Source organism: Falco cherrug, chromosome 3, assembly GCF_023634085.1.
Source record: "Falco cherrug isolate bFalChe1 chromosome 3, bFalChe1.pri, whole genome shotgun sequence".
Taxonomy (NCBI): domain Eukaryota; kingdom Metazoa; phylum Chordata; class Aves; order Falconiformes; family Falconidae; genus Falco; species Falco cherrug.
In genome coordinates, this window is record NC_073699.1 from 22,348,943 (window position 1) to 22,375,892 (window position 26,950).

The window sequence follows — 26,950 nt, forward strand, 5'->3', positions numbered from 1 at the left end:
CCAGAAGGCTGCACATCTGTTACACTAAAACAACTAATCACCTCTTAAATTTTGTGGTGGTGTGACAGTTCACACTTAAGCAAGATTTCACATTATTAAATATCTAAGAATATGAAACCTGAGCTAAATATGAATAAAAAATAACCTCTTTTTGTTTTTAAAGCAACATAATTATACATAAATTTTGACACTTGTCTAGTTGCCTTGAAAGCAAAAGAAAAAAAGGAAGAATCTTGGGTGATAAGAAAAGGAGAGTATTTTTCACACTAAATAATTCCCATTCTGTCTTTTTTTTTGAACAAAAGGACCTATATATAAGGAACTGGCCCTTCCGTCAAGGTGTGCTTTTCCCACTGTAGAGGAATCTGAGGTTAGAAAAGCTCTCAAATTATGGGGAGCTGAACAGGGAGACAAATAAGTGCTTTTCTCCTGGAGTCATCACTGTGTGTTTGCAGGGGCTGCTCTCTATCTGAACTTCTAGAAACTTGCCACAGGAGTGTTTGGTCTGCAAACAAACCTCACTAGAATGGACGTGATGATCAGCTATTTTTATTTATTGTGTTTTACAATAATATTTAAAACCATAATATCCATGACTGTAAGAGTGCACAACATGTCAGAAGACAAAAGGCAAGATAAATGTTTTATTCCGTGGTCTGCTAAGATTATACATAGGTGTATCTGTATACATATGTTAAGTCTTACAAGCTCTTCTTAAATGAAGTCAGTGGTCTTAAAAATACTGCAGTTATTCTAATTATAAAATAATGTGTCTGTCACTTAAAACCTGCATGCAATTTAGGGGGACCACAGTGTTTTGTACCTTAGAGATCGTGAACAGTTATTGTTGACAGATTTTAAGTGTATGAGAAGCAGTTACGATATGACAGGTTCCCTGTTGCAAACCTGGGTGTGTCCTTACTGTGAATGGCAGGATTATAATTCTCTCCTCCATTTGGAAATATTTATAACTATACATACATATATATCTGACTAGCAATGGAATTCATGCTCTACATATGATGCTAATTACATACCACTTCAGTTATTGTATTAGTTCTTAGCAATGCAAAAACGTATTGGCCAGAGGAGCCATTTATATTGTGGGTTATCAGAATACGAATAATTTTCATTTCTTGTTTTGACTACTAAAGAATGAAAAAAGCCAACTAAACAAAAATCTGCAAAGGGACATGGCAGTATGCAGAATCAACTCTGTAAGGTCTAAATGGGTAGCTGGAGCCTAAAATATTAGTAAGCAGTAAAATAAGGACATTATATTATCAGTTTTAGCTATTGGTTAATATAGAAGGGGACACTGTACACTGGCTGCTTCTTATGCCCTTTTTTAAAATAAGTTCAGACACTTTTTTAAAGTCTTTATAGAAAAGCACTATTTTTTTTTCAAATTAATATTTTTATCACTTTGGATATATTTTGATAATTTCTGGATATTCAGAAATATGAACTACCTGTAATTTCCATGGTTTTCTGGGAGGCAAAAAGAAACGTCTTATTTTTCTGTGTTAATAATATATATAAATTATTTCCTTGTATTTTAAAATGTGCAACCCAACTTTTCTTTTATAAGGTTTGTAAAAGGATTTATTAGCGGATTAGGTCTATACTGACCAGTGAGACCATACCAACACCTTCAAAGAGGAATTACTTTTGTGAACACCTTCAGCTGCCTTGGTCTTTGAACTCTGCTGTGCCAAGGACTTGTTTGTCTGGGTCTTTGCCTGAGTTATAATACTTTAATTTACACTTTTCTTCTTTGAAAATTGGACAAGTTGCCTTTGTCAATTTGAATATTTTTAAAAAAAAAAAAAAGGGAAGGAAGTTAGCTTCCTTCACCTGCTGAACAGAGTCCCTAATCATATATATATTTCATCACTATTGATGGATAGAGGAAAATAGCGAGATTTCAAACTTCTTGAAGGTAAGGGGTGATCTGAAGGGCAGGAGATGGTGGAAGATGAAGGAGTATGATTTCATGAGTGATATTAATTCCCTGTTACCCTGGATCTGTGGAAAAGATCATAGAAACCTAACTCCTTTGTTTTGCTCTTCATTTAGTTTTCTGTAGACAGAGTTATGGGATGCAGTACTTGAGCCAGGAAATTAGAAGACAAAGTGATGGTCAGCTTGACCAGTGGGAGCTTAGTGTCGGGTGTTACCTGACATACATATATTTTATATGTATGCCTGGAAGCTCACTTGGCCCAAACAGAATTAGAAATTGTTCAGAAACTAACTTCCCTTCCATTCTCGAAAGAGCTGATTTTTGTAATCCTCTGAAATAAAAAAAATATATTCTGTATTGTTAAGCAGATCTCTCATAATTATCCACTTTTAGAGAAATTAATTTTTCTAATGTGAAACAACTAGTAGAAATAGCTAATGTTGTGCTAAAAGTTGTCACTTTGGACACCTTCTTTTTTTTCCCCCCAAAGTCTGACAGAGAGGAAGCCAAAAATTTAGGATAACTCTGTGAATAAACACCGTGAGAAATGGACTGAATATATATTTCAGTATTTATAAAGTGGTTCTGCCTATTACAAATGATTTGTGATGATTTGACAGTAGCAGTAATACCATGTGCTTTTCATTTTTCAGTTCTCTCATGATGGGGGGAAGGGAAAGGGGAGATCATGTTTTTCACGTTTTTTCATATAGATAGAGGATAATATTGCAAGTGAGTTTTCTAGATAGTGAGTTTAGAGGCAATTAGCATTGTAATAAAATATCATAGATGATACACATCAGCTGGGGCAGGGTTGAAAATTGCCCATAGAGATCCTTAATGCCTACAGGATAATTACAAACTTTTTGAAATCACTTGGAGTGGTTTTCAGCTTTGCATGTTGTGTAAGCCGTTTATATGCTGCTTTCTTGCATTCCTTCCATGCATGATGGACGTGTTCCCTCCCCAGACTCTGCACTACAGTAGATTATTCGTGGGAGTCATTGGGGTAGGATTTCTTTCCTTTTTAGCAGCTAAAAGACTGAATCGTTTGTGACTTTTGGGAACTGGGGATGGTGCAGTGGCAATAGCTTGAACTCCGCATGTGTGCAAACGCACATAGGCAGTGGATGCACCTTTTTCCCCGAGAGCACTTCCAAGCTGTGTGTATGTAATAGAATCTTTCTCAGGGGCTTGGTACACTTCTGTGAGTAGCTTTAATTTATTTTTCTTATTAAAATGTTTCCAGCAGCTGTACTTACAGCATATTGGTATGTTATGCAAATGGGAATTACAAAAAATGTACCTCAGCGTGGTACAATGTAGACATTATTTCAGCTCTTCCTTAGAGTGGCTGATTTTATAGTTTAAAGATTTGTTGATACTGGAAGGTCTATTGAGATGCAAAAATGTTCCTTTTTTTTGGGTAGCAAATTGGCAGCCAGAGGACTACAGGCCAGGCAGATTGTTTAATGCTTTGACAATGCAGATCTTGGACAACAGGAACTTTTTGCTAAACTGATTTTAAATGAAGTGTCCTGTTTTGGTATGTGTGGACATTGCAGAACAAAGTTTTCTACAAAATTGTGAACTGCAGCCTGAGCCTTCAAACCTATACGCAGCCTTAGTTAGCCCACCTAAAAGTCCTGGTAAACCCTGCTGCCTTGCATGGCAGTTTAGCCGATGATGCAGATGCAGAATAGCAAGGATCGGTGTGTCCCATGGTGCTGCATAGACCTGAAGGCAACAGGAGGATGATGCCTGTGTGTTAATCTGAATTTATGTAATGGGGGGATTTGTGTACTGTCAAATTATTGCAAAGGTACTGGTGCTTTTTATCAAAGGCAGATTGCAAGCTGTAACATTACGTATCTAACTGACGTTACGTTAACCTTTGCTATGAGCCTTTTATATGGGGCAAAGGATACAAGCAGCTCTTCTATTAAATTGAGATTATTTTGCACCATAATGGTCAGACCGTTTACACACTACAGGAAATCACAGCATTTCAAGGAAGTTTCCATTTACTTTAAGAAGAGTTATTTTCTTTTTGTCTGTGATATTTACACTTCTGATATTTCATACAGGGTTATGTCTAGAGCTGGTTATATGGCTTTAAATTTGAGGGAGACAGGAAATCAGGAAAAGTTATTTCCCCTCTCCCTGTTTTGCATTCTCTTATGTGGCTGATTGACAGAGCTAATTTTAAAATAAGCAATTGGTATGTGTGTAGTAAATTTACATATAATTGATTTAATATCGGTGTAGAAAGTATCAGACAGAATCCCTAGTGGTGAAACATTTTTTTCTCCTGTTATAATGTACTGACTCCTGTTACCCACAGAGGTAGATGCCAGATAGCTGCAAAGCAATGGAAATGCTGAACTGGCATTTGTGATTTTCAAAAGACTTCTTTAAACATTCAGGTTTTGGCCAGAAGGCTAACATACCTTTGAGGTAAAACCTGCCTGTCTGATTTTGGTGGAAGTATTGCTGCTGCCTTTAGCAGGAGCACAAGAAGCAGCACTGGAAGGTTCAAGCACACAGAGCGGGATCTTGGTTTAAATGTGATTTTTCAGCGGTCACTACAGTGTAATGAATGGAAGTTTTTGTGCGCTTAGGCATTGTGTCCCACTTCCAACCATGTTTTGATAGCAGCATCTTCACAGTTTATCTACAGAATCAAATGTAAAGGTGTATAATTGTATCGTACATTTTACATTTAAGTTGATGGAGGTCTCGGACGCTGCATCTCATCCCTCAGCCACTTTGGGAAAGAAAAAGCAGCCCTTTAAAAGAAACATCTGAAATAGTTTCTCTGTAGCTGCATCTCATTTTTTTCCCATTTCCTCTGACTCTGTTAGAGATCTTTCAGGAAGTATTTATAGTCAAGGCCATTCATTGCCATACAGGTCCTCTAATTAGCAGAGGGGAACTCAGCAGGCACTGTGTCTTACTAATGCACAGAGCGCTGTCAGGTCAGAGCCGCCAGAGTCTTTGGGTTTTTTTAGAAGCACCTGTTTCCACAAGTCTCTGCCAGGGGAGGCAGTGGGCTACTTTTTTAAATACAGCTACATCCTGGGAAATGGCAAGAATCGTCTGACAAAGAAAATGAGGAAATAAAGTTAGGATTTGGAGAGAAATGATTTTGAAGTGTCAGGTTTCCTGCGCAGAACTGAGGCGGGTAAAATCCCTGTGCTGGTGAAGGGCTCACAAACTAAGCTAAAATAGCTTTCTGAAGGTTTCAAGTAGTTTAGAAACAAACATGTACTTGGCTGCTTTTAGTAACTACTGGAACCAAACCCACAAGAAATTGAATGTTTTGCATTACTCATCCTGACAGAGTGATCAGATAGGACTAGAAAGTAACTTTTAGAAAAATGTTAACCTGCCCAATTAAAGGCATGCTTTTGGGTTTTGTGTAGGGTGTGTCTGTCATGTGGAGAGACAACCCCACCTCGTGCATGTTTACCCACCCGTCCATGCATTTTTTTTTTTTTTTTTTTACTTTTCCCTTTTGCGAAATGCGGTTTAGAAAAGAATTAAACGATAAAATCATTATTTGGGTGGGGCACGGTAATAATGCGAAAGGGCAGCAGCGACGTCAAAATCCTTGATGAAAAGGTGAATCAGTATGTGGAACAAAGGGCTGGGGAGATGGGTATGGGCCCCCGGGCCGCTGCGTAAGCAGCAGGATTTATTGAAGTTGCTATGATCAATAACAATGATTCAAGCAGGGAAAACTGAGATAATTCCTGATTTAAAACAAGCTGCTTGATTCGGTTAGGAGAGATGGTAATGAAGATGAGAACAAAAGAATGCTTTCTTGTATTGAACTGAGCAGCCAAAACAGATTGATGATCTGTGTCAGATGCAGTTAACTCAATTTTCTGTTACCCTTCCTAGTTCAAGTAGGACAATCTCTCTTTGGCTCTCTGCGGTCTGGTATGCAGTGTCCCGGTGGTGGTGGGAGCAGGAAAGGGCAGTGCAACGTTGTCACCTGGATGCTGCACGCCTGCGCTGGGGCTTGGCTTTGCTGGGTGGCCATCACCCAGGTGCCTGAGGGAGCTGCTCCGTGCCGTGGGAATGGCGGATATTGAACTTGGCGTGGGGGTGGTAGTATCCTTGGCACCTGGGTGCAGCTCTGCCCAGCAGGCCCCAGCGCTCTGGGCTGGGTGGGGGTCTGGGCACAGAGGGGCTCCCAACACTGTCACACAGCCTGAGCAGGAGCCCTTGGTGTGCAGCAGTGGAAGGCAGAGCTTCTCTCGCTCTGGGTAGAGGCTTGAAGGTCTCCCTCACAGCTCAGCCCCTCTGCACTACTGAGCCGCCCTAGCTGACACTGGAAACAACTCAGTCCTGCAGCCCTTAGTCATACCCCCTTGCTCCATACTGGACACACAAAATGAGGAAACATTTTTCCTTTAGGAATGACCAATCCTAGTAAACAGCTTTTCTTTTCTTTTTTTTCCTTTTTTTTACTGTCTTCAAATACATTCCTGATATTTTTTTTTTTTTATTTTATCTTTTTAAAATTGCACTCACAGTGGATGCAGCTCAGTTAAAGCAGTGTCAGGGTATGGAGCACAGCTGTGGGCACTGCAAAGGCAAACAGCAGCAGCAGCTCCCTCCAGTCTAAACAATCCTGAGAACTGTCAATGGGAAGCCTTGTTTAAAGTGGGAAGAAAGTAAATGTAGCTTCTTGCACGATGACTAATTTCAATAATTAGTTGAGCTTTCCCAAAGTTTTGAGAAGTTAAGTGCAACTATAACCATTATACAGCCCTGTTATTGTTCTGTATTGCTAGTAGTACTTTGCATTAGATTATATACCTGAAGTGAAATGGAAGCTTCAATTGCATTTAGAAACTGGATCCAATAGGAAACACACATTCATGGCTGAGGGCAGAACTTGCTGCTAACTTGTAGATTTTCAATGGAAAATTAAATTTCATAGATGAATGCAGGCAAGGATTGTGCATAATTCTATTTTTGCCTGAAGTACTATGGTGCTGAACAGTGAAAATCTATGTGAAGATACATCTAACATCTGGAAGTGCAGAGCTGCTTTCTGTGTTGAATTTCAGACAACCGTCTACATGTATTTGGTAATTAAAAGACACAATAAATACACTCTTTTTAGAGGAGGGATGTTATGATAGACAGCAAATAAATGTTTAATCTATTGGACTAAGAAGAGAGCATTCTAATTATAATTGATTTGAAGGAATCCAGATGCTATCCACATCTGAACAAATAAAAAATGGTGAAGATTTAAAAACAGATCTATGAATCAACAGTGCACACACATGTTCTGTGATTTTTTCCATGGAGGTATCTAGGGGTTAATACACCCTGTTAAAAATGACAACTATGAAAAATATTTGTTATGTGAACAGATGTGTGCTGAAAAAGAAATATATAAATATATATATGTGTCAGATATACAAAAGGTTTTCTGGGACATCTTTTGATACCTTAGTACTGCTCAGAATATGCATACAGCCACCTTGGAAGTAGTCTTAATTTTAAGATCTCTAATGCAGCACAATTGATTTAGTGTGCAATTTCCTGCCTAATATAATTTATTTCTTGTACCAAGTCCTGTTTTTAAAATTACGCTTAACAATGGCTAAATGTTTCTGTTGATGTTTTTCTAAGTAGCATTATGTATATTTCAGAAAATCTTGCAATCGTTGTTGTAGTGATAATATGTCTATGCCATATAAATCCATAAATACATGTATTCCGTATTGCAGGTTACATTATTTAGAATTCAAATAGGTTATAATTTGTGCATAAAGACAGAAGGAGGAATAAGCATGTTCTCTCCTTTTGCATTGTGCACAGTGTTAGGTTTCTGAAACAAGTGGTGGTGTGGTAGCTCAGGCTATGCAGCACTTTCCAGGTAGCTTGCAAATGGACTTTGAACTCTTTGCTGAGTTTGTGTATCCCTGTGCTGTCTGAGGTTTGCAAATCTCAGGTTGGTGGATCATATTTGTCCTGGTTAGATGGTTAATTCCCTGTGATTTCTTAGCTGCTCTAGGCCTTAGTCTCCTAATTCTGTCTGCAAAATGGGAGTAAGAGCAGTTTCCCATCTTGAAAGGTGAGAGTGAAGAGAGATGCATTAAACTCTGTATTGTGCAACACTATCATTGTAGTGGGAAGATCCTGATCCATAGGCACCCTGAGTCAATATTTCCACTTAACTTCTCTAGGCATGATGATGTAACTTTTTACAAGATTACCCGTGAAAGAGAAGAAATTAAGAAACAGATTACAATTTTAATTTTAACTTTGTTAAAATTTCTATTCTTTCCTTCAGCCTGGGGAGGGAAAAAAAAAAAAAAAAGCAGGCAGGAGTTTTGGAGTGAGGCATTTGCATTTCTTGTTTGACTTTTACCTCATTTTGGTTTATATGCCTCTGATGTGTATAGTGGCAAAGTACACATTTTCACTTATGGGAGGAAGACTTTTAATGATGGCTTACAATGCAGTCTTTAATCATGTGAGTTGCCTCCAGCACTTGCTGTGAGTAAAATTCCACCCTCTCCATTTTCAGATGGGTTGTACGATCGGCTGTTTCTCCTTGCAAAGACTGTCTGTGATTTGAAAATTATGTTTAAATTAAAAAAAGTGAGGAAAAAAGAGAAATAATCAGAACATTTGTCAAGAAATTTGTTATGAATGGGAACGAGTAGCAATGCAAACAAGCTTGGAATGAGTTTTAATTCAAATGTTATTCTGGGAGCCTACAATTTCTGGTGAGAAAATGGCATATTTTAGGTCTATTTCCTCCAGTTTTTGGCATGGAGCAATTCCTGTTTTGTTCAGTCAGATGTTCAAATGGGAATTTTGGATGCTTAGAACTAATTTTAGTAGGTGGGGGGCAAATTTATTATGATGCTACAAATAGAGTTTGATCACAGATGCCTCATTGAGATTATAAAAATCAGCTGTGAATCACTTAAAACTATATTTACTGGTTGCAAAAAAAAAAAAAAAATTCTCATCTGTACACAACTTTGTCGTGTTTCCCCTTAAAGCTCTGAGTATCATCATTTACATATCCAGTATTGTGAATTTGACTTCATCATGTTGCTAAAGTATTTTTATGCTGCTCTGCTGCTGCGCCTCGACAGTGATACTGAGCTCAAATGACACTCCCATTCCTTTCTCAAGAAACTCTGTCTTCTTGTGTTGGGGTGAATTTCTGAGCTTGTTCCGAAATTACAGTAAATCACACACAGACCTCTTCAGACTTATTAAAAAAGTGTTAGAAACTTCAGTGGAAGTTGGGCACTTCAAAGCTCTCGCTACTCCAGTCTGTACATGACTAAAAGGCTGTAAGGCAGACACCGCAACGTGAAAGCTTTCAAATCAAAGCAAAACTTAATATACCACTATTATCCCCTTTATAAGACATATGGAGAATAATATCTTCACATATTTTTGACTTTTTTCTGATAGCAACTGCTTTAATGTTCATGGGGTTATTCTTTTGAGTTAGAAATACTGAGGTATACCCCGTATTTTTTTGACATTTCATGGCAGCTCCTCTCCCAGCCTGAAGTGGATGTATTCCAGATCCATTTAAAAGTTTGTATCATCCAGAATAAGCTTAGTCAGCCTTTTTCTTGAGAAAAGCATTTTCTTCACAATTCAGTTAATGGACTCAGCTATGGTGATAATTTTGGCATTCCTCCCTGCAGCTGATAAAAACGACAAACATCTGTAAAACTCTCCATTGACAGTAGCGCAGTACCTGTTAGCATATTACTGAAATTCATTTATATTTGACTGAGGTATGCTAGAAACTTGAATATCTCATTTCGTTGAAAATTCTCATAAACCCTACCTAATGCAATGTTTGAGAGGCTGGGGAGAGTTAATGGAAAATGTGATTAAAACCTTGTAGGCTTCAAGGCTTATAAACAGCTTGGCACCTACATATGTTTGTGTGTGTACATGTGTTTTACTGGTTTGTTTACTAATTTTAAATCCGGTTTAAAAATTGGAATGGAAATTAAGAATTGGATTTCTTTTTAAGTTAAAAATGAAAAGGTTTTTCCACTGAACACAGAATTTCTGTGGTTATATAGCCAAATGGTTTGTAGGACTAATATTAATAATTTTTAAAGCAAAGAGCATGTTAACAACTTGACTGAATTTTCCATTACATAAAATTTTGTTCTGCTTAGCAGAAGTTCTAAATCTGTGTGGATTTTTAAATAGATCTTCTCATGCCTTTAAGACTGTGAATTTAATCATCACTTAATCAATTTGCCTTTGCCTTCTAATAGCCAACTAAATGGTTGAAGGGTAGAGGTCTTTGCAGTGGTTACGCGTAAGAACTGTCAGCACGTTTGGTGTAGGGACTTATCAAAAAAAATTAAGAGGAGAGTTGATATCTGTTAAATTGGGTCCCTCAGTTTCTTGGTATAATGCTCAGCTAAATGACTCCTCACATAAGACTCAGTTTTAGTCAAACCTCATGACTGGCTGCATGTATCTCAGGAGAGGTGTTTTGTTGGACTTCAGTCTCCTGAGTTGGCATTGGTATAGGCCTCTTGGCTGAACTTTTTCTGAAATGCATCATTTCAGTGAGTGAATAGACAGCCTGGGGTGAAGCCTTAATCACTGCTAAAGGTATTTGGATGCTTTCTTAGTGATGTCCTCCTTAAGAAGTGAAGCATAAGCCATTTTGGACACCAGTCACCCAGGTACATCACTATTGTAAGGAAAGAAAGTCTTTAAAAACACTGGGTTGAGAAATGTTTTATCGGTGCTGGTTCTGCAGGTCCTTAGCAGAGAAGTTAAATGTTGTAAGTGCTAGGAAGTTACCAGGACCTCCATCCAGCTGTCTATGCCGAAGGGCTTCCAGTGCCTAGAGCTGCAGGGTGTGCCTGGTGCTCTGCCTGGCTGTGAATGCCTCCAGACCCCCGCTGTTGGCTGTTTTCATCAGTATAGATCTGCTTTCCTCTTTGCTTGGCCAGGTTGCAAGGAAACATCACTGTAACCGCTCTTTTCTTGTCTTCTTTAGCTTGGTGTGGCGCTCTCTGTCCCCCACCAATCTTCGTGAAACTCACAGTTTTCTATAGTAAAAGTTATCGAAATATTCCAAATTTAGAGCTTTCTTTTGAAAGAGAAATTACCAAACCATTAATTCTGTTAGAAGAACTGTCTAGGCGTTCTGATCTGCCTTTCCTGAAATATACATTGTCTGCACTGCAAAGGGAGGCTTCCTGATGGGGAGAGATTAAGCAAAATTGTTTAAATCATCTTCTCAGCATCTGCACTTTGCCATCGTTGGAGCTGGGGTACTGGTCTGCATGGGCTTTGCTCTGACAGGTTCTCTTTCGAAAGCCTACAAATGCATGCACATAAATGGCCCTGGAGATCTGATACCCTTCCTACCAAAAATATTCTCATGGCCTTGCTTGCTTTCATCAGCACCACTAAGCAAACCTCAGCGTGGAAGGAGACATGTTGGAGCACAGCAGCAGAGCAGAATGGATGAAACTACAAATTGTTAGTCTGTTAAACACAGATTATGTCTTTGGGTACAAATTCCATTAGTGACTGAATGAGTCTGGATGGGTAGTAGCTTGTGGAAGTATTTGTTATGACAAAACCAACTTTTCATTAATAGACAAACTTATCCTGTTTTCCTCTGTAGTCTGGCCAACACCAAAATGTTTCAAACTAATTTCAGACTTGTAAAACACTGTCTATCAGATACAGACATATGGATTGAACTAGTAATTTGCTTGCCATCTGCTGATAAAGGAAGCAAGGCGTCTAAGTAGAAAATGAAGAAAATTTTTTTTCCTTCCCCATTGGAATGTCATATGGTGCCTTTAGTAGTTGTTTGTATTGACATTTTTATTGATTGTTATGTAAAGTGTTACGTTGCATTGACCTGCATCTGCTTTCAATCTGATAATTACGATTTTTTTTTGTTTACAAAATATCCATAATCGTTTGAGCCTATGAATAATGTAGTTAGACAATAACCTAGTTTTGATCTGAAAAAAAATAAATTGATAACCGTAATTCTCATTGTGTGAACCAGGAATAAGTGAATTCTTTTGCTCAGAAAAGAGAAACCCCTTAAATGTTACTAACAAGAGTTAATTAAAATTATATGTCGTTTTAGTCAAAATTTCCCCTTTCGTCCTGAAAGATAGGATTCAGGCCAGGAAAAGCAATACAATTTTCAACGTAAAAACAAACAGACTTGCCAAAACTTTTCTGCTTAGGGGAAAACGGATACCTGGGCTTTCTGGGTTTTTCCCTGTAAGAATCTTGTTTCACCAGCCATTATGGTTTCTGCAGGTCCAGAGTTTGTCCCCCAAATCTTTGCCAAGGCATAGCAGTGTTGGCAAAACAGCTGTTTCACCTCGGGATGATTGACCTGGAGGGGCAGAGCAGTTTCTCTGCCTTGCTGCTGCAGGACCAGTGCGGGTGCAGCGCTGGCGGTTGGAGCTGTGATGGTGTAGCTTTGGGTGCGATTCCCCTGCTGGCGTGCGTTGCCTCGGCTGCTTGCCTTCGGGAAGCTGCCAGCTGTAAGAGTTGAAGTTTTGCTTCCTGAAACTATGCAGACTTCTTATTTCAGCAGATAGGCCCTGGTTATATGTAGAAACAGTAATAATCAGTCCATAATGAAAGTGTGTTATTGTATTTAGTGCTTCTGATATGTTTGTCCATTTTCGTGAAGCATTTAGAGTTTCTCTGGTGAAAAGTCACATAGCAAGTAGAAAATGCAGTAACTAGTAACTTCTCAATAGGCATACTGCTTTCATAGGTAATAAAATACAGTCTCTGCCAGCGCTGAAATACATGGACTTTGGTTAGTTAAATAATAATAAATAATCATTCAACCATAGTTCTCTCCTCCTTTTTTTTTTTCCTCCCCATATTGATAGGTATTTTCCTTTTCATTGATTTCAGTGGTCTGTTTTGAACAGATAGTGCTAAAAACATCCATGAGCTATGTTCTTAAACATGAATTATGTCTTCATAAAAATTGTGACTGAACTGTTGATTTGCTTTTAAATAAGACAAGCCCCCCCCCCCCCTTTTTTTTCCCTGCAATTGGATTATTGACTTGCCAGAACTGTGAGATATTAAGAACGTACCAAAGAATTTCTATATGTGCTTGAAGTGAAAGTAATACAGAAGAGCACTACTTGTCCAAGATACTGTTTTCACTTCTGTAAATATCTTTGTTTTGCTGAACATTGATGTTCCTTGTAATGACCTGCAACGTTTGTGCACAGTCTAGATACCTAGTAACACATGCCACCTTCTCTTTTCCTAACGTATGGTTACATTTGAAAAAAGCTAAACAGTTACATAAATAACAAGTTTTCCACAATGTAGAGTTAATTGCCATTTTACATTTGGAATTTACACCCTGCAGAAAGCTATTGCAACAGTAGTGACATTTTAACAGATGGACATTTGTTGCAGATGTAATCATAGGGACTGGTGTCTGTGACAGCAAGAAGTCTGCAAAAGCGGAAAATTCAGGTAGTATTGAAGTAAAAGCTTAGGTAAATGCAGTGCTCCTGTGGCACTTAGGGCCTTATGGAAGACATTAACCTACCTCAAGTACTACCAGCAGTGGTACCATTACTATATGTTTTGCCACATGCTTCCCCTCTGCTTTTTATGACTTCACCTGCATCTGATATGCTCCGTCTGTCCTTGTATTCTGTTTCTATTCCATGTTCCAGCACACTGAATCTAGATCTACTCTGCATCTGATGGGCCTGTTCATTTTTGTTCTGTTTTTATTTCACTGAAAACATCAGGACTCTATATTTTCCTGCTGGAACATGTTAATATTTACAGCATACACTTGGAAGTATATGCCCAGAGTAGTTTTATCCTTTTAAAATCATTTTTTTATAGGACTCACGCTGTAGGGTATCTAACAATTTCCATGTTTATAATGCTTTGAAACCTATATTGCAATTGATAAAATACAGGCATTTACAGCATTCTTTCTATTTGTGTATGTTGACTGCAACAATGGAGTCAAATTACTGCTAAGAAAATTCTGCTTCAAATGATCAGGAGAATATCAGATATTTAGTGTGACACTGCCCGCCAGAAACTGGTGGACTTGCTGTTGATGGGCATATTTACTTCAGCGTATTAAATGGCTTTTCACAGGTTAGTGTTTCTAAGTCTATTGTGTAGCTTGGTAAACTGCCTCGGAAGGAGATGAGGGTATGATAAATGAAGTCGGAGGAGCCAGGACCCCTTATCTTAGACAGGCTGTATGATTTGGGACAAATGCAAATTTCTTTTGTGCTTCTGTTGATGCATATTTTTATTATACAGTAGCTTCCAAAGAACATTGAGATTTATGAATATTAGCAAATTGCTTTGAGAACATTGCATATGAGGTAGTTCAGAAGCAGAAAGGTTTATAAAAAATAAGTAAAATTTTGTATGTCTAGTATACACATACCTCTTGTCTGTCAGAGCCGCCCTTTTGCAGACTGAATTGCCTTACTGTGATACTTCACACTTCAGACATGAACAAATGGTTTCCAAACCATTCATGTCAGGTCAAGATGGTGAGAACAGCAGATAGATAGGGGAACCAGGACTGTATAAACAACATACTCCCATCACTGGACTAGTGCCGGTTCAGAGAAGTGGCAGCGTCATTCTTGCTGCTCAGACACTGCCAGTGTGCTATTCCCCACTTCCCCGGTGCAAGGGAATTGACTGCAACTGTTTATTTTCAACACATGGTTGATATCTTTGTCTGTCTGTCTGTAGATCAGCTGTGCCTTGTTAGGGACTTTACTCATGAGCCCTGAGAATCTCGCTCAACCTTTCATCTCCCTGCCATGTAACTGTGGTTTGTTAGAAATAACTGAGAAAAAATGTAAACTTACTGAAATGACTAAGAAGTCCATAGTCAGTGTCAAAGGAGAGAGGGGATGGACTGAATCGAGGGTGTATGTAAGAGATTAGTCCATGACTTCTCAGATATATTTATAATATCTCTTTAGATGGAGAAGGAAAAACTTAACAGTTGTATTTGCCCATTGTGAAATGTCAGAAAGGATATTTCAGCCTGACCAATTCCTCTTAGTCTTGAGTTTTCTCTTTGTACTGCGCAAAGCATGAGAGTGTGGTATTCCCAGCTCTATATAATCCCAGAATATACCCATACGTTAAATAAAACCCCCTTGGATATATATATAGCATATGCCGTATTTATATGAGCAAACTGACATAGTTAATTTAGGAGGCTGTAGAGACACTGATGCAGCTAATGGAAGCGGAGCAACAATGGGAAGGAAATTTGAAAGCTTTGTGCATTCTCTGCTATAACCTTATCATTGATCATCCTGTTCAGCATTGCTTAAATGCATCCTGGAGAGAAAAAGCTATTTAATTTTGAAGCTTTTAGAGTGTGACAGCTCTCAGGTGAAGTTGCTGTGATCCTTCTGTAGATTTAAAAGCTATTTTTGCATAGACAAAAATGTTACTGCTTTTCTGGCCTGTTTGCAGACTGCAGAGTGCCATCAGTGGATTCAGGTGGCTTTTTGCACTGACCTCCACTCCACATGAGTTATTCAAGTGTCTCAATAGAAATTACATATATCATGCTTTTTGGATATGCCTACCAGTGCCTTCACTGAATTGTACTTGTGCTGCCTGCTACTGCTCTGTTCTCCTGCTAAACCAGGAAGACTCCTTCTGGAGATGAGCCAAATTTTCAAAGTACTGATAGTATCTATAGTCAGGACATTACCATAAAAAAAAATAATGGAATTTCCTTCAGATTTTTTAAGTGAAACTGTATTTATTATCTTGGTATTGTCAAAAGCACTTCAGCTGGTCATGGTTTCTAGTCATATCACAGTTGTCAAGTGAGGGTTGGTTTTAATAGCCAGCAATTAGTTGTCAAACGTTTTGGCCTACGATTTCTTCTTTCTGAACTGTTTAAATAATGGGCAAAAAGTATAAATAAGCTTTATAAATCTGTATCATCAAAATAATAATTCTTATGCAAACTTGGTGACTTGAAGAACAGCATCTATTTAACCACTCGATACCATTATCTTTTTTTAGAGAATTTTAAATACAAAAGTGTGCTGGAAACATATTAAGATAAATGATATTTCCAAAGGGAAAGTTAAAATGTATGCCTTTTCAATTCTGTTGGGATTTTCTGGAGTACTCTACCATGACCAGCATAACTGTGTCACTCTCTTGTTAGTATGTGCAGAATGTCAACCTGCTTCACATCCTTCTCTAGGAGAAACTGTTGAAGGATTCGAGTTACCCTCCGCTAATAACACTGGAAGCACAAATGGCTGAAATACTCTGACAGTTGTGCCAATGCGGATCTGAAGAAAAGAGAATAAAATTTTGTCCTATTGTTGAAATATTAGATTAATTTAAGACCAACATTTGATTTGGCTTTGTAGGTAACAAGGAAAATTGATGACCTTTTTATTATTTTTCTGTGTAAAATTTGAGGGTTTTTTTAACCAACTTTACCATCACTTGGTAACTTGAAGGGCTGTGTGGCATTTTGACTACAAAAGGGATGGAAAGGACACATTAAAAGAGTTTATGAAGTTGCTTGGGAAAAAGACTATAATGATAGCAGCAGGAAAAAAAAACATATCGCAGCTTCAAAACAGATGGAGTCTTCTAAGGAAGCTGTCTGAACATGGCCCAGGAACTATAAATTGCATTTAGAAGACGGGGCTTTCACTGCAGATGGCAGGTTCCCTGTTAGAAGGCGAAAGCCAGAATGGGGCTATGTGCATGCAGAGAACTGCACTAAATGTGCCTAACATCTTGTGTTTGACATACACTGAAATTTAGGCTGGGATATGAATTCAAAAGGCTAATGGACAAGTTTGGAACATGAAATCTGTCGTGTTCAGAAATCCAGCAACTTGCTTTCAGGCACAGAAAATTTTAACTAAATAGGAAAGCAGAATAAATTTTGTGGCCCTAAAACTGAAACAAGGTATTAACTTTGAATGTCATTTTCCATCACTCTTACATTGAAATATGACAGAAAAGCTCTCTCTTTCTTCCCATGTGCCAAGCTGGGGTCGTTCGAGAGTCACCAGGTCAAAAACCAGTGGTTTCTCTCTAGGCCTGTTACTCCATATTATTTTATTACCCCGTTTGACCTGGACTGGATTTCAGTGAAATAAATTAGAGTTTTGGCTTTGACTAGGAGTCCTGCTCTAGGAAATGATCCCTAGATCTTAGGGAAAAAAACCCTCCCTGCAGTTAGCCCATCCCATGGACTTTCAGGGTGGGACTTGTCTCATCTAATCATGATGGAGGTGTCTGTGCCTGAGTTATCTGTCTAGGATTCTTGGAGCCAATGCAAATTTAAACAACACAGCTGTGAAGTACAGAAGTGAGTTACCTCATCCGGAAAAAAAAAAAAAAAAAAAAAAAAAAAAAAAGGTCTGTAGAGTCAGAGAACTGTTCATTTTTTGGCCATTCATTGTATTGGCTTCATCTCCAATAACTAGGAAGGAAGCCTAGACATGTACACCACTACACAGCAATTACAGGAGGATAAAAATAAAAGAAGTGCCTGCTTCTGTTGTGTCTGAATGGCAGCCTTATCACTGCAGGTAGGAAGCAAAACTTTGGCTATCTGCAGTTAATGACTTTTCTGTCTCCAAAATGTAATTTGTCAGGTAATGGAAAATGATAGTATGGCTCTAAGCAAGAAGGCAAGGGGGAGGTTTAGCTAAAACTGAAAACATTATTTCATGGAATAATTACAGTTTTATATATTAATATTTTTTATTTTTCTGCTATAATACATGTGTCTAAATTTCTAGGGTAACATTTCTTTACAAAGGGAATAGTGTAAGGCCATTGAAGATGAAAGCTGTATTTTCCGTACTAGTCTTTGCATAGAGCAAAGTGATAGTTATTCTCTGGAAGTATATATAAAGACATGCAAAACTGATGGCTTTGTAAGATAAAACTAAAATCAGAGGGTATGAAAGGATATTTGTGAAGCAGAAAAATGGGGTAAGATGGAAAGGAACAGTTAATGAGGTTATTTGGATAAGACTGGAGATGATTCGTTCAGTACATGAGGTGATGTATGTATGGAAAAGGAGTGTTTTCTCTTGCTTGGTGCAACTACTGAAAAGTCAGAAATGCCCAGCCTGTAAGAGAGCCAGAGCAGATAAAGGAATAAGGGATCTGAAGAGAAAGCATATCTCTTAGAAGTCAAACAATTAACTAGGAAAAGTGGCCCAAGGAACTTTGTCCAAAGTTTTACAATATAGATTTTTTTTTTGGCATCTCAAAGGAGCTTTTAGTGCTTTATCTCTTTATACCTCTCCTTAGTGTACCTGCCTGTGCTCCTTCTGAATCTGTGAAGTCCATCTCAAAGTGCAGTAAATGATCTGTTAATGTCCATCTTAAGTTACTGGAGGTCTTGAGCTATTACCAGTGATTGGCGACCCCGTATACATTAGTCAGCTGTTTAAATCCGGAAATGCAAACACTGACCTAACCTTCTTGGTGAGTCCTGTTAAATATTCAGCGGTGTTCATTTGAAACAGCAACTGAGAAATCAAGAAATGAAGCACCATTACACAAAGCCCGAAAACTGAAACAGCTTATCATGGTTTTTTTCTCGTTATCATTGGTAGGAATGACCTTCCTGCATCAGGTATGTCAGCGTATCTTAACAGGTTATATAAATAGAGCAGCAATAAAAGGCGATGGCACAGCATATTTCATGGGAGTAAAGTGTGCAGTGTTACCAGTTGTTAAATTATTTTTCCCTTGTGTACATGTGAAAGTCATTCTCTTATATAGAAGGGCTGTGCAGATCATATAGGCTTGAAATAAGCAAGAAAGGAAGCATCTGGATCGAGCATTGAACAATGTATTTGAATTTTAAAGGCCTTTCACTGATTTACTAAGCTATATCTTAGATTGATCTCCTGCTCCCCTACAATTGTCAATAGGATAAGGGGTTGTATGTGGGTTTCCCCACACATATTCAGCCCCTCTGTACATTTTCATGACCTCATTTAGATGACCTACACCTTGTGGTTACTGGGATACATGGGATGAATTCCTGAAAACTCTGTGTGTGGTATATGCTGTAATTTAGAGCTGTGAAACCAGGTTTGTGGGGTCTTATTAATTGCTCGTGATTAAACAACGGGTGTGAATAACTGTTGAAAAATAATAATTTCTTCAAAAAGAAAGAGCTCCATAACTGGATTCTTATGATTCAGTAGCTGTCACAGAGTGGAGGCAAGAATAGGCAAAAATCTTGAGCTGGAGGCACTGAGAATACAGGAATCTTTGTATCACCTAATAGGAATCTGAATGAGATGCCGAAGAAAGAAGGGTAGTTTTGTTAGGCTTCTTCCACAGTGGGTGAGGAGAGAGAGGGGTACCTCCGGAATGCAAACCAAAGCAGAAACATGTCTGCCTTCTCAAATAATGTTGCTTTACCTTGACTGAGAGTTTAGGAAGCCTGGGCAGATTACTTCCTTAATTTAGGCCTGTAAATTAGGTGACTGAAGCTGGGTGATATTAATGACCCTCTGTAACTCTCAGTGTGTACATTTGGGGGAATTCTAGTGTAAAGAAACCTACAGGCAAAAAACAGGTGAGTAAATTCAAATATGCAAGTGCGTGTTGCTCTAAGTCATTTCACACTCAGGTATGCTAATACAAAGAAGTGTTTTTAAGTGAGGCAATTCCACAAAATGCCAAAGCTTGCCTGAAGATGATACAAGAAAAATGAGAAGCCAGCCTATAATGTCCATTACAGACTCTTCTATAAATCTTTTGTTACAAGCGTATAACAGCTTTCTACACTGCTTTCTGTTCAAAGATGTCTTAAGCTTATCCAGCCCTCAAGCACCAGTCATTCAAAGACAAATTAAAACAAGCAAAACCACCCGTATTTTGAGGTCCTTACAGAAGAAGCGTTTTGTCTTCTTTCTGTGCCAGGCATTAGCAAACAGGCAGGGGTTTTGCAAAGGAAAGCTGTAAGGATATTGTAGCGGGTGCTGTGCCGTGCTGTGCGTGCAGACCTGTGTGTGGAAAGTAGAGGTGCTAAGGATTGGTTCATGGTCACAAGTCTATAAAACAAACAAACAAAAAACCCAGGAAGCAGAACCCTCGTACTGAAAAGGACCTAGTCACACTGAAAATGATCACCATCTTCAGTAAGACCCCATCATGTTGAATTTTCCAGATATGCTCAGATGTTAATTTTTGGATATTTCAAAATGATTTTATTGTTGAATTGCATGATTAACTGTTTTTATTAAAGTTGATTTAACTTCTTCACCACTAAATGATCTGTAATACTTTCCCTTGCAATTTGTTCTTTTGTGTTACCCAACTCAATTAACAAATACTGTTTCACAAAATATCTTTTTGTCAAGGTCATATGTCACTTTAAAACTTGTTGAGGGTGCTAGTGTGGTAATGCTGCTGATTATATGTAGGCAGCAAAGTGTGTCTTAAGCCCTTCAGACACACTAAGGATGAAAGGCTGTCCTAATGGTATTGCTTTTTTTTTTCTCTAAAAGAACTGATGTGTCTTCTGTTTATGGGTTTGTGGGCATTTTTATTGCAGCAGGGCATTTCTCACCCCAATTTTACAGAGCAGCAATAAATGCTGAGCAGCTAAGATTCTTGCAGCAATATGAAGAAAGTCTTTCTTAACATTTCCATCTTTATAACTGCAGTTTCAAAACGGTAACTTTGATTTCTTAAATAATACATAAATGTATGCGTGGGGTTTTGTTGGTTTGTGTTTTTTGTTGTTGCGGTGGTTTTTTTTTAAACATTGGTGTCTAATACTTATCTCAGTTAGTAGTTACCTTTCTCTCCTGAAGTTTTAAGTAAGCTGAAGAACTGCTACATGGTTATTTGTTGCCTCTGTATTACGGTGTGAGAATAGATTAGGTGTGGAATACAGTTACTGGAGCTACTGGATCGATTAAGTGCATATACAATGTCTATGTAATAAATAAACACACTGTTTTATGAAATAATGGCAACTTTAACAGCGTATTGAAACATTTGCAAAATAAATACTAGTCATTTAGTGCAACAGTGTGTCACAGTGGAGGAAATAAAATTTACCTCCACTGTAAACCTGCAGAGGGAACAACAGGACTCCACTGGGTCAGAAAGGTGTGAGTGCTGTGACCCCTCAGGAGGAAGGTGGCCTTGCAAAAACTGTGATGTGTGCATTTCAGTACAGCTTTGCTGTAGGACCTTGCAGCATGTAAGATTAAAAGACTGCTTAGTGTTTGGATTATTCCTTCTTACCCTATTTTATTAAGGAATATCTAAAGGTTTTCCACTGTTTAGATGAAAAAAAGGGACTTTCAGATGAACGTGAACTCACTTTTGGGCAAAAGATGACCAAAGACAGGTCTGGGGAACATCTGAGTTCCCCTTGGAATTAATTTCAGCTGAACCAATTGTGTAACATACTGTTCTAAATGTAAAAAGCACATCTAACCTAGACCGTAAAGTTACAGTGATAGAAAAGGTTAGCTAGTTTTTCAAATGCAGTGGACACGAGGCAATATGTACTGTAAAGTATTAATGCATTAATTTACACTTAGACAATGGCGTGGCTTACCTATGCTACAGGACAGAGCAGGTTAGTTGTATGTTCTAACAAGGTCCTGCTGTCATAGCCTGGACAAGGTCTATCAGTGCTTGTGAGTCACTTTATTCTGGTTGCTTATCTAATACAGTTCACCTCTGACGGTGGCACATAAGTCCAACACTGTTTTCTCTCTGGAAGATATCTCCAGCAGCAACAACTGAGATCGATGTCTGAGTTACAGCATCACCTAGTCATCCCTTAATATATCATTGGAAATATGGAAGAAAAGTTGAAAAAAGGACGTAAGGAAACCAATCCCAGCAATGACTACCATACCATCCCTTGAATAGTGAAGCTGATTTGTGTATTTTTCAGTATAGCTATTGCTGTATTTTGATAATTCAAAGAAACATTCAATTACTAGTGAGTTATCTTTTTTCCCCAGGTAAATATTGTAGCTGAATATTGAAAACGGATGTGCTACAAAGAGTGTTTTCCGTTTGTTTGTTTTTTCCCCCCTCCCCAATTTCTCTCCAGCTAACCCACTGGTTTAGTGATTAGCACCAGAGCATTTCACACAGTGTTTTGAGCTCAGTTCCCTGGCTGCAGTTCACTCAACCTTGACGTAAATCTCCAGAAAGTACTTTGTGAGAGGTTAGCCTTTTGTGCAGGGTGTGTGAGAAATCCTGCCTGACCAGGTTTGTTACAGAAACTAGTGTCAAATTGCCTTGCCCCAAGTGTTTGAATATGAAAGAGGGGGATGGGGGAAATCACGCAAAAAACCCACCCTCACTCTCCACTTCCAAAAGGCTAGTTGTTCGGAAAAAAATCCAGTGTTTGGACTCACAGTATTTTAATGCTGATCTGTGTATGTCTGGCACTGTCAAGTGAGCCTGTGATGATTTACAGTCTGCAGGTAGAGCAGCGAGTATGTCATTCATAGAATCCTCCTTCTGTCTTGCTTGTTGAGGCTGGTTGCTTTTAATTTAATCTATTTGATCATGCTATTTGCCTCAGGTGATCAACAACCTTTCATGTAAGTCCTTGCCAGTCTTACAAAACTAAAGGAGAAGGGAAAAAACACACCAAAACACTAGCACTGTAGTCATGCCTTTGCTGTTGATGTCAGCGGTGTCATAGGAAGGCAGATAAGGTATGCAACCCTCCCTTTTTATAAGGAACATCTCCTCCCTTCTTCACCTTTTTTTTTTTTTTTTTTAAAGAAAGTTACGTCCTTTGGAAATGGAAACAGTGTATTATCTTATTACCTCGGGGCCTTGTACATGAAAAGCCCATTGAAATCTCTGCCATTCTTCCGTATGTGTAAAAGTGGGTTGCTCCCAAACAGATTTAAAATTCAGCATCTGTACTCTTCTGTTTCTGTTAGCAACCTTCACATTAATTGCAATTACGCATTAGTGGAGGCCTTTGGATTAACTCTTTCATTTATGGGAAGTGAATCCAAAGAGGTTTGCGTAAACACTTCGGGTTCGAGGCTGGGGGCTGCTGGAATGTATTTGGGCAAGTCCCCCAGTTTATCAGAGTATGACAGTAAATGGCAGCAACATTACTTAAAGGGAGTGGGGGCTTTACCAACAAAACCAAGAAGCAATGCAGAAGGGTCAAAAAGCCGTCTCTCCAGCTAAGCAAGCAAGACAAACAAAATTCTTCAGAAGGGAAACATTGCACACAGGCTAGCTGTGATTTATTTAATAGGTCCACTGACTTCAGGGAGCCTGGCTTGAAGGTTTTGAAGGGAGAGAAGGGGACAGGAAGAAGGAAAAACTGCTGGAAGGAAGAGGGCGAGTTCCCTGGTTTTGCCAAGTATTATGTTTAGTTGGAAGAAAACAATAATAAACACAGACTTTGAAGGCCATTATTTCCTTACTGCTAATTACCTGCAAGAGCCTTGACAGGGAGGTACAATGTGAGCCAGTGAGTAAAATATAAAAATCAAAGCACAGTGTGTCAGTTGTCTTACATTCCTGAGAAAACTAATGTGACTTGGTGTTGATCCATGACGATTGACTTTGTGCATGTTTTCATCTTTCCTTTCTGTGCTTTGATTATACATTAAAAAATAAAGAGCTTATCTTTGTGAATTCCAGCAAAAATTTAGTTACAGTGCTTTCAAGACCACTTTGCATTTTGTTAAACAACTTTTAAGTACGAAGTAATCTTCAAATCAAATGTGTCGCTCCAGGCTTTTGAGATACAATTTTTCGTAATGCTTATCAGTATTGTCATCATCAAAAAAAAAAAAAAAAAAAAAAAAAAGAAAAAGCCCTTATAGTGAGGGAGAATTTAAGCATTATGATCTGGCAGTCAAAACCAGAAAATGACAAAGTTAAAATTTGTCTGTGCCCCTTCAGACTGCTTGCTTCATCATTTGGTGGCCTTAACTGCATGGTATTTCTAAAATGTGAAATAGAATTGGGTGGGAAATACAGTTGTAGAGTTGCATTGTTAGCATCCTGCCATCAGATACACAGTCCTCTTGATCATATTTGTTCTGAATTCCTCATGGATCCAAACTAGCCACAGCATATAACACAGTTTCTCCTGCTTGCATAATTTGTTACCGGTCAGATGTAAATAGCCCCACTGAATTGTATCCAGCCATCAGGATCTTGTTGCAGGGTCAATGCCCTTGTTGCAAGGGGGTTGGGAAGCAAGATAGTATATGTTTTTTAAATCCTCTTCCTTTTGAGACTTTTGTCTTTGAACTGTTGGCTAATTGCCATTCTATTATCTGACACTGGCTGCTGCCTAAATTAGTTTTACTTCCCTTCTGAAGACCCCTGTTTGCTTTCATTGTTATGATTCTGTGTAAGGAGGGGGCTTTCATTGGTGCCTATGTTCTAGGTTCTCCCCTGCCTGGATCGCTTCTTTTTCACTTTCCTATCTTTTATAAATGCCTAATTAATTCTTAAAAATGCAAAAATGCATGAACACCTAGCTCTCTCTTTTTCTCCCTGCTGCATATGCCCTGTATCATGCAGTCACAGCCCCCACTAGATGAGATACTGCTCCGAGTCAGAGTATGTAGTTCTGGGAACAATAGCATAAATATGAATTAAAACTATCAAGATTCTGAGGAAAAAAAAGCAGAAAATTGCCTACTTGTTTGCAATAGGTCAAGCAATTGAAAGCTTTTTGCTGACCACAGAAGCAAAACACAGATGAAAATTGTCTTATTTACTCACTGATCAGATAATTAATGTAGCATTTGATGTCCAACTTGACTACCTTTCCAGAGCTAAGAGCATTTTTTCCTGAATGCAAGCTGCCAGTGTGGACATAAGCATGTGCTTTGGAAATCTGCTCGGAATGAGCTGTTAATCCCTGGTGGAGTTGGGACTGTTAGTGCTATTAACCAAACAGTTTAGGAGAGAAGGTTGTTAAGCACTAGAAGAGGGCTTCTTCAATAGATCTGGGTCCTGTTCTTCCCTGTCCTTCAGCAGATCACAGTTGTAGTATCTATCAGCTTACTCGATCTATACACATCAATACCTCTCTCATAGGTGGGGTGGCTTGAAACATTTTCAGATCAGGCTTTTCAACAGAGTAAAACCTACCAACCAAATTGTTTACATCAGTTTCAGATTTTTCAGATTTTTCTACCTCGATGTTATTGTAAAAATAATACAATTTTTGCATTTAATTTTGTGGTCTTAAAATGAAGCTTCTGCATAAGTCCAGATACACCATTACTATAAAAGACCTGCAATAAATATGAATTTAAAGTGCATAAAATATGTATGATAAGTGAAGCCAATTTACAAAATGCTCTGCTTTATTGGAAAAGGAGAGGAGTGAGGCAAGAAAACGCTAACAATGCCATTTACTTAAACTTATTCATCACCCTTGCAATGAACCTTTTTCTGTTACCAGCTTGAGATTTCATAACTGTTAACAAGCCCGCTACTACTGCTGAACTGCAAGACATCATCAGTCCCAAGAAGAGCTATTAATTAGCACTGGTGACTGGTGTGGTGAAAGCTTGGCTATTGACAGCTGTCACCTCAGGACATTGCTGCTGTTAGTTTTCAGCATGGAGCAGAATTGGGATTCGCCTGAGGATTTTCACAGGGAGAAGGAAGGCGGTTGGAGTGGAAGGCTCAGATGTGCCACTCTGACCCATGGTTGCTTTGTTGTACATTATGGGAATTCCTTTGACGTAAGACAGAGCTCATCTGAAGGCTGCAGAATATTGTCTAATATGAGGAGTGTGGTTAATTCCAGTACTGCCTAATGTTAGTACAGAATTTTAAAGCCATTTTCTTTAACTGTGGTATTTATGATGTCCCAACCAGGGATTTGTTCCCCTCTGAACTGGATTGTAAAGCAATGCCACAGACCATGGAATTCATCGTGGCATGACGGCATTTAAAACCTCAGTCAAACCTTGTTCAGTATCTGTAATGTGTTCTATTCTGAGCCTAAAGAACAACTCAGTGCTATGACTAAAGATAAATAGTGCAATATTGTCAACATCCTGTAGGTGTTATGCTGCAACTGTGCAAAATCATTAGGTTGGTCACTTACTGGTACCTTAATGTTGGGTCTGGTGGTGAGCTTTAGGGAATATATTAGAGACAAGTTTCTTTCATGTTCCATTGCGGTTTGTGCAGTCTCTGAAGGAAATGCTCTTTTGCCTTCTTATGTTAGCCAAGTCTTTTGGGTAGGTTTTTCCTAGGAATAGGAGGAGTTATTCTTGTCTTAATTCTCTCTCTCTCTCTCTCTTTGTTCCATGCTGGTCAGAAGACAGCTTATTTTCCCTATTTCATATGCAGGGCATGACAGGGTCTGAACTAGCTAAAGCTTGGTGGACCTTCCTAAATCTTTGCATTTTCACACCCTGAAATCACCCAGTCTTTTAAACTCAAAAATTTCACCCACCTAAACCATTCATTCTTTTCTTTAAAACAAGCAAACAGAGACTACCAAACCAAACAGAGGAGAGACAACTCCAGCAGATTCTCTCTAGCACACCAGTCCCAGCTCATTCATGAATGGCTGCAAGTATTAATATTTGCTAATGAAAGTATGAGCTATGCAACTATGATATTGACTGTCTTTAAGAAGTTCAATTTAATGATCCTGAATGGGTAGGCAAGGGAAGGAAACCTTGGTGCTCTTTGTTGTGACTATACTGTGCATATCCACTGAGTATTTAAATTGATGATGTTCCTTCTTCCCCTACCCTGTTTGTCTCCCTGAAGTTTAGGTCTCGGTATGTTTTCAGAGTGCACAGTATTAGCTGACCTTGACTAATAGCAACCACTAAATTTGCATTGCATTTACTGATATTAAAAGAACAAACCTAAGGGTAAATCTGTAAGGCTCTA

The 26,950-nt window shown here is 38.5% G+C and overlaps 1 protein-coding gene across 5 annotated transcripts in view; it reads left to right on the forward strand.

Annotated features, from left to right (window-relative positions):
- The window catches only part of TRPS1 (transcriptional repressor GATA binding 1), a 219,689-nt gene that overhangs the window by 65,576 nt on the left and 127,163 nt on the right, over positions 1-26,950 (forward strand). The window lies entirely within an intron of this gene.